Source organism: Aulonocara sp. 'chitande type north' Nkhata Bay, linkage group LG6, assembly GCF_057382095.1.
Source record: "Aulonocara sp. 'chitande type north' Nkhata Bay isolate Kocher_YH1m ecotype deep benthic linkage group LG6, A_spYH_male_GT1.1, whole genome shotgun sequence".
Taxonomy (NCBI): domain Eukaryota; kingdom Metazoa; phylum Chordata; class Actinopteri; order Cichliformes; family Cichlidae; genus Aulonocara; species Aulonocara sp. 'chitande type north' Nkhata Bay.
The window spans coordinates 244662-251894 of NC_141349.1; the positions used below are offsets into that span (position 1 = coordinate 244662).

The 7233-nt window shown below is 35.2% G+C and overlaps 1 long non-coding RNA gene across 1 annotated transcript; it reads right to left on the reverse strand.

Annotated features, from left to right (window-relative positions):
* Nucleotides 1-83: 83 nt before the first annotated feature.
* Nucleotides 84-6762, reverse strand: LOC147326920 (uncharacterized). Its single transcript, XR_015129771.1, has 4 exons — nt 6625-6762; nt 4868-4900; nt 630-789; nt 84-410 (listed from the first exon to the last, which is right to left on the reverse strand). It is a non-coding gene; the product is annotated as an uncharacterized LOC147326920 (long non-coding RNA).
* Nucleotides 6763-7233: the final 471 nt, after the last annotated feature.

Here is a 7233-nt window from a genome sequence, read left to right on the forward strand (position 1 = left end):
CACCAAATATATTAAAGCTGACCGCAAACAAAATCTAGTTTGTAAATAAAACCATTTCAAAAATCACGAGGGTACACAAAACAACATTTTTCACATTTATTTTGTCCAACAACTGTGATTTTACGTAACTGTATTCCAAAGTGCGTAAACGTTTAAAAACTAGAAATGTCAAACTACAGCAAAATTCCTTAGATATTTGGAACTGTAGCAACATGGGGAAAAAGTCAGATGGAAAACTCAAAAGCTTATCTTGAATCAGCAGGGTTTGTTTTTTTACAGAGCCGTAAGTCTATTTTGTACCCTTGCAGCCCTCGGTCCTCCTCTGTCTTTAGCTCCACTGAACCACTTGGACAGAGCCTTCTCTGCTTCTTGCAAGTTGACTTTTGATGTTAAATAATTCTTCAGTGCCTCTGCAAATGAAGAAGAAGAAAAACGGGCAAGCCAAAGTAAAGTTAATCTTAGCTTACTTCATTTGGTGATGATTTTCAAAGAACAATGTTTATTTCACTTTATTGCCTCAAAAAATATATACAAATTGCATGATAACCAAACTCAGTTACACTTTCAAACACTTTATTAAAAAAGTTTAGTTTTCTAAAGTTCAAATGTCTCAAGTGAAACTAACTTACCATACACAACATTAAAAAGACGCAAATCTCTGAACTTTTTTTCCCCATGTCGGCCAAGCATGTTGTACTCCACAGCCAGCTCAGGTGATATGAGGAATTTCATCATCCTTCTTGTGGCATCGTCTACACTTGTTTCCCCTGTATCTGCTACCATGGCAACCTGAGGGGAACATACAAAAAGGACAGATTAGATACTGGCATCTGGTTAGGATGCCTCCCTGGTGAGGTGTTTTGGGCACGTCCCACCAGGAAGAGACCCAGAACACCCAGGACATGCTGGAGGGACTATGTTTTTCGGCTGGCCTGGGAATGCCTTGGGATTCCCCCGGAAGAGCTGGGCCAAGTGCCTGGAGAGAGCGAAGTCTGGGCCTCTCTACTTAGTACCGGATTGGGTCGAGGGGCAGCAGCCTAAGCTTAAGATAATGGACCGGAATGGAGGATAAATGGACACTTTACATATTACTTAATGTTTACTGTGTGGTGATAAAAAAAATGGTAGTAAACACAAGCTAAACTAAAAAAATTAATTGCGCTTCCTTAACCCTTTATCCCCAATAATGTTACGCAGGATAACTGGTAGGTCTGGTAGGTTTTTTCCTCTACTGTATACTATATGAATGTAATCAAGGATTAATAACAGAAAGAAAAAAGAAATTGAAATTTTGCCATTTTTACTAAAGGCAATCAAAATGTACATGAATAAAATATTTAAATTAGTCAATTCAAATTAATAACTCTAAAACACTGAACAAAATTAAGTATTTGACCCTGTGGTTTATTTTCGGACATCTCTTTTCTTCTAAAAGTCCAGGCGCGTTGGGCCCCTGGCAGAGCTCAGGTTTGACGAGACAGGTTTGGAAAAACCTGTCGCTGGCGACTTTTTGGGGGCTAAAGGGTTAAAATAAATAGGAATTGGCCAAAATTTGTATAAACTATGAAATAGCAGAACAAAAGTAAAAAAAAAAATCTTTATCTGTTATCAGAATCAAATATTTGATTAGAATAAAAAATTTAACTTTCTGGAAGATTTCTCGTTACATCTGTCATAAAAGTAACAACATCTCAGAAAAGAAACATGATAGCAACAGAAAAATATGATAGCAGTGTGATGTGATGGTCCCTGGCCAGATTTTTACACATATTATAAGCCCTGTGACACAAAAACCACAGAACTCTGACACGCACAGACTGTTTTCCTTCGTGCTAATGAAGAAAAATGCTGGTCTGGTATGTAAAAGGGAATTTATTCTTCCAGGACCTGAAGCTCCGTAATGCAGCCTTCCAGGACCTGAAGCTCCGTAATGCAGCCCTCCAACAGCCAAACCTATCTGTTCTCTGATTGTCTTGATGCATGCTCAATCATCCAGGTAAGTAAATCTCCAAAAGTTGATTCTGTTCATCTGGACGTAGCGCTTGCAGCATTTTCTCCCACTGAAAATGCTACGTCCAGATGAACAGAATCAACTTCTGGAGATGTTCTCTGATTGGATTGTTTAATTGGTGATTGACATGAAATTGACCAATCAGCTGAAAGGAAGAAAAATAGGGTCAAAATTTGGATGTGTAAGTATAAATCCACACACAGCCAGGAAAGCCGAGCGCAGAGTTATTTGTAGCACCAATTCAGCCAGAGTGGAGCCAGATGGATTTTCCATCCATCCACACTGTAAAGTCTATAGACCAGCAAGTGATAAATTAACAGTGTTGTTGGTATTTTCTAAAACAGTTGTATGCAATAGGAATTGCTGTTTATAGTCCTCCTGTATATCTGCATGTTCCCTCCCAATTAAAACCTGTGATAATGGAGATTCAAATTCATGTCATACCTATACCAACAGTTATCAAGTATCCAGATCGACCTTTACTGATGTGCTCTGTCAGTGCGCCCCAGGGCAGCTGTGGCTACAATGTAGCTTGCCATCGCCAGTGTGTGATTGTGTGTGTGAATGGGTGAATGACTGAATGTAGTGTGAAGCGCTTTGGGGTCCTTAGGGACTAGAAAAGCGCTATAAAAATGCAGGCCATTTACCATTTAAAGGAAAATTGTTATTTCCATGTATTTTCCTGTTCTGCCTTCAACTTTGAGGACTTCCCCCCACATTTCTAGTTGTGACAGTGCACCTACAACAAAAAAAATCTGCTGTGATTTACATTTGTTGAAAGAGCAATTTTGTAAAATAGTCTATTTTTGTATGCACAGTTTACAAATCTGTCCTGTACAGCATGGACTGATTGCATGCTAAAAAGTTGTTGCTTAAAAATAAAACAATACATTTTTAATTAATAACATCAGCAGAAAGCCTTGTTATTAATTAGATGTACAATTTCTATAGAATACGAAACAACTCAGTTCATTTTTGATCATATGAATACCAGCATATTACACAACTAGTGATGGGATTTTCGTCTCTTTTTAGAAAGCCGGCTCTTTCGGCTCCCAACCGGCTCTTCAGGTTGTTTTGTTGCTTTAATTAATTTATTATTAACAACAATATAAAATTATGAACAAAAGGAATTACTAATGTAAAAAAAGAAACGTGGTTTTATTTATATATGTTTATATATAAATATATATGGTGGCCCCTAGAGACAAAGCATGTACAAACTCCAAAACCCATTTCTAGCGTCAACTGAACTTCCAAAACAGAGCTATCTAGATCACTTAATTTACACAATTGAAATCATATGTGTATTTTTTGTGTATTTATACACAAGCACTCATATATATTCATAAAAAATTCCAAAAGCTGTTCATTTACCTGTTACTACCACACACCAAATCTGGTCGTTGGTACTTCCTGGCTTGTGTAGCCACTAGGTAACAAAATCTCAACACTGTGCCTAGCATCCTGGAGCACTTCTGTTGTGTTTTGTACGTGCTTTGGAGTTTGTACGTGCTATGAAGTTTTTACGTGTTTTGGGGTTTGTACGTGCTTTGTCTCTAGCAGCCACCGTAAATATACTTTTATTTATTCTCTCCACATAAAATGTAATAAATAAATCATATAATACAAAAAAAACAACTATTTACATTTCAACTTTTAACTATTTAAATTTTCAGCTTTTTCCTTTTAAACAAATTTAAAGTGAAACAACACAAAACACTGCAAACCACAACACAATTAAATATAAATTATAATATGAAAACAAACAGAAGATGCACATTCTCTGTCATATGGGCCTGCATGAATAAACTTTCTGAATCCTTTATCATCCGCAATTGAAAATAGTTGTGGATGATTACTATACCTTTGTAATGTGACGTTGTTGTCCCTGGCTCTCTTTCTCTCTCTCTCCCTCCTGCTCTGTTACTGTGCTACTGCGTGTGTAACAACCGCCCCTCCCCCCTCTTCCCAGCGCAAAGCACAAGGCTCGCGTGCAGAGTGAAGCGGAAAAAAAGTGCGAGAGAGAGGGTGAGAGAGAGAGAAAAAAACACGCTTGTGTCGTTCACTTCAAAGAGCCGTTTCGTTTTGACCAACACATCACTAACAACCATGATGAAAAACGCTCATCTGCTTCCATCACCATCAGCTGATTAACATTGAGCTGCTGCAGTCAACACCATCAAACTAATTTAGTGTTTAATGTTATGTTATGTTATTGAATGCTTTTATTTTTAAATCTTTACCAGCGCTTAAAGACTGTAGATGTTCACACCTGGTGTTAGAAAACCGAGCTCACAGCAGTATTTTTTTTATAACAGGAAATTTTAATTTTTATTGGTTACCGTGTTTATTACCACTTTTATCAGTAATGTACTTCCTATAAAATATGGATTTGATAAGTTACCGGTTTATTGAAATCAGCTAGTGAACACATCGATCACTTTATTGAACTACACGCCTTACACTCTTGTGAGCTCTGGTTACTAACAGCAGGTGTGAAAGTTTGGAGTCCAAAACGCAGATAAAGATTAGAATAACAAGGCAATGTAAAATCAGTTTAATGCAGTTGACAGTAGCAGCTCAGATGGAAATCAGCCAATTGTGAGGAGAGCAGAGGACCAAAACTGTCAGAGTTGTGGGTCAAGTGAAGAGAACACTGTTGGCATTATTGTTAGCATAAAAGATGAAAATTAAATAAATGTTAAATTTTAAAATAGATCATTGCCTCCTGTGCCTAAATAAATATATATACTTAATACCAATAAAAAAAAAGGATGCCCCAAAGACCATCACTTTTCAAAAATAATAATAATAATAATAATAAGTAATACAAATAATATGAAAGTTACTTACATGTCAAAGATGGTGCTTGTGATCTTGAAGAATCTAAACGTGATAAGGAAATGAAAGAAAGTGCATGAGAAAATACAAACATTTTAGTTTTTTCCCAGGATAATTCAATATAAAAGATTCTCTTACTAATGCACAAAATGAACAGTGTAATTAAAAGTTTTAAAGGCACTGCATGTGTTTATATGATAAACTGACTAATTCAAGCAGCAAACACTAGCAGTGCAAAAATGTATCTAACTAGCTGACAGACTTTAAAGTCACAGGAAGATATATCAAAATGGTGACTTATGCCAGAACAAATGACTTGACAGACATAAATCCTAAATTCCTTTAAGTAAAAAAGGAATTACTTTTTTATAAGTGGTCCCTAGTGGTTTTCAAATTATTACATGGCTTGTTAATTTTTTATTAAATTATTAAGAAGCCAGATGAGTTCAAAACATTTACAAATGACTATAAAGCACTATCCAAACTTCAAATCAAGTGGCAAAATCTCCAAATTAAAAGTACTCGCAAACTATAAAAATTTGATTATACTTAAAAATATGCAAAAACTAATTTAGTGGAATTTTTACCTGCTCAAGAATACATTGAACATGCAATATTTAATTGAAAAGAACAAAATTTGTGTACTTTTAGAAAGGATTATTAAATATTTGGGGATACTAGACATAAAGAGGGTCTCGTACATTTACGGGCATCTAATTTCCTGGATTTAATGGTTTAAAAGTTTAATAGGTCTTTGAAGTTGATAATAAAATTGAGTCCATTATTAGCAAAAAGAATTAAAAAAAAAAAAGAGCAAAAAAATGCTTAATATATAATAATTGTTTTAAACTTAAGCTTTGTAATTGTAGCAGATTTCATTATGTCTGTAATTTTTTATTTAGCCCCACAGTAGTAAAAGCCATAAATGGGAGTTAGATTTATTACTAGTATTTTACACAGCATTCAGCTATAATAACATGTTCTGCATTTTCCTACTTCACCATCTGATCTGAACAGCTGCACTCTCTTAATTAATTAATGACCTAACATTTCTCAGTAACCAATAACTAGATGGAACAGCACAGTATCTAAGAGAGTGATCAGACAGTGTTTGAGCTAAAGACGCTGTGTGTTTCTTTTGGGGGCTTTTTACACACTGATCCACCACCGTTTTCCCATAGTACAATGCATATCTGGTAACATTACCGTATTCAGATCAGAAAACCGTTTCAGCTGCAGGCATCTACTCCTGTAATTTAAACAATCACCTTGCTACACTGCACATGAATATTACGTAACATGGTATGACTAGCTCATGTTCAGACATTTAAGATACTGTTCAGCCATTTTGTTTACTGGGTAGTGCATAATGGCCGAGTTAGCTGAGCAGGAATCCACTAAAGCCAAAAAAATAATATAAATTTTTAAAATTAATTACAAAAACCTTATAGGAAAACCCAAGAAACAGTTGCAGAAGCACAGAAAAAAACTGCCGTGTACGTTATAGTGTGTAAATTCAAAAACTGTATAGAGAGAATGGTGCAATGAAAACAGAATAAGATAAGATGAACTTTATTGAGTAGAATATAGGCAGTAAGAGTTTTTTAATTAACTTTAAATTATGTTTGCCAAAGACAATGCAGCAAATTAACCCAGTTCTACCTGCTAGCTAAAGATGTTATGCTTCTCCCCCTTATACCGTTTAGGACGACTATAGAAAGTTACTAAAATAACCATTGATGAAAACGTATCAAACTTTAAGTATTTACCTTTGTCATAGTTTTCGATTCTTTGGTATCCTTTTGTCCTCCACGTTCTTAAACACCAGGGAGAGAAAAGGCGCAACAGACGAAAGACCGCGAAGACTAGACGCTAGGCGGTGCAATCTGCTCCTCCCTCTTTTTAAACGAGCCAATAGGAGCTGCTCACATTAAAAACAACTTTATTTAAAAAGTCGTTTTACACCTGATACAAAAATTTTAAAAGTCAAACAATGCACAAGTTTAAAAGAACAATTTTATTTTTAAAAGTTTTTTAAGCATAGGGATGGTTAATATGTTTTAAAAAGTAATATATAATATTTATCAAAAAGTGTCACCCAAATCAACATCATAATAAAAATATAATTAATAAAAATATAATAATGATAAGAAGAAGAATAACAGTTTACCTAAAAGCTCTTCTAACATTAGACTGGTTTTGAAAAGTTTCAATAGTGTCAATACACCATAAGGACAAGGGAGTTTCACAGTTGAAGTGTGACTGCTTGAAAGACCCCGTTCCCTCTCCTTTCCACTAGTTCAAAGAAAATGTAAATTATTTCTGGTTATATAATTTGAGGGCACAAGTTTGAAGAGTAACATTTTAACAGATCGGTA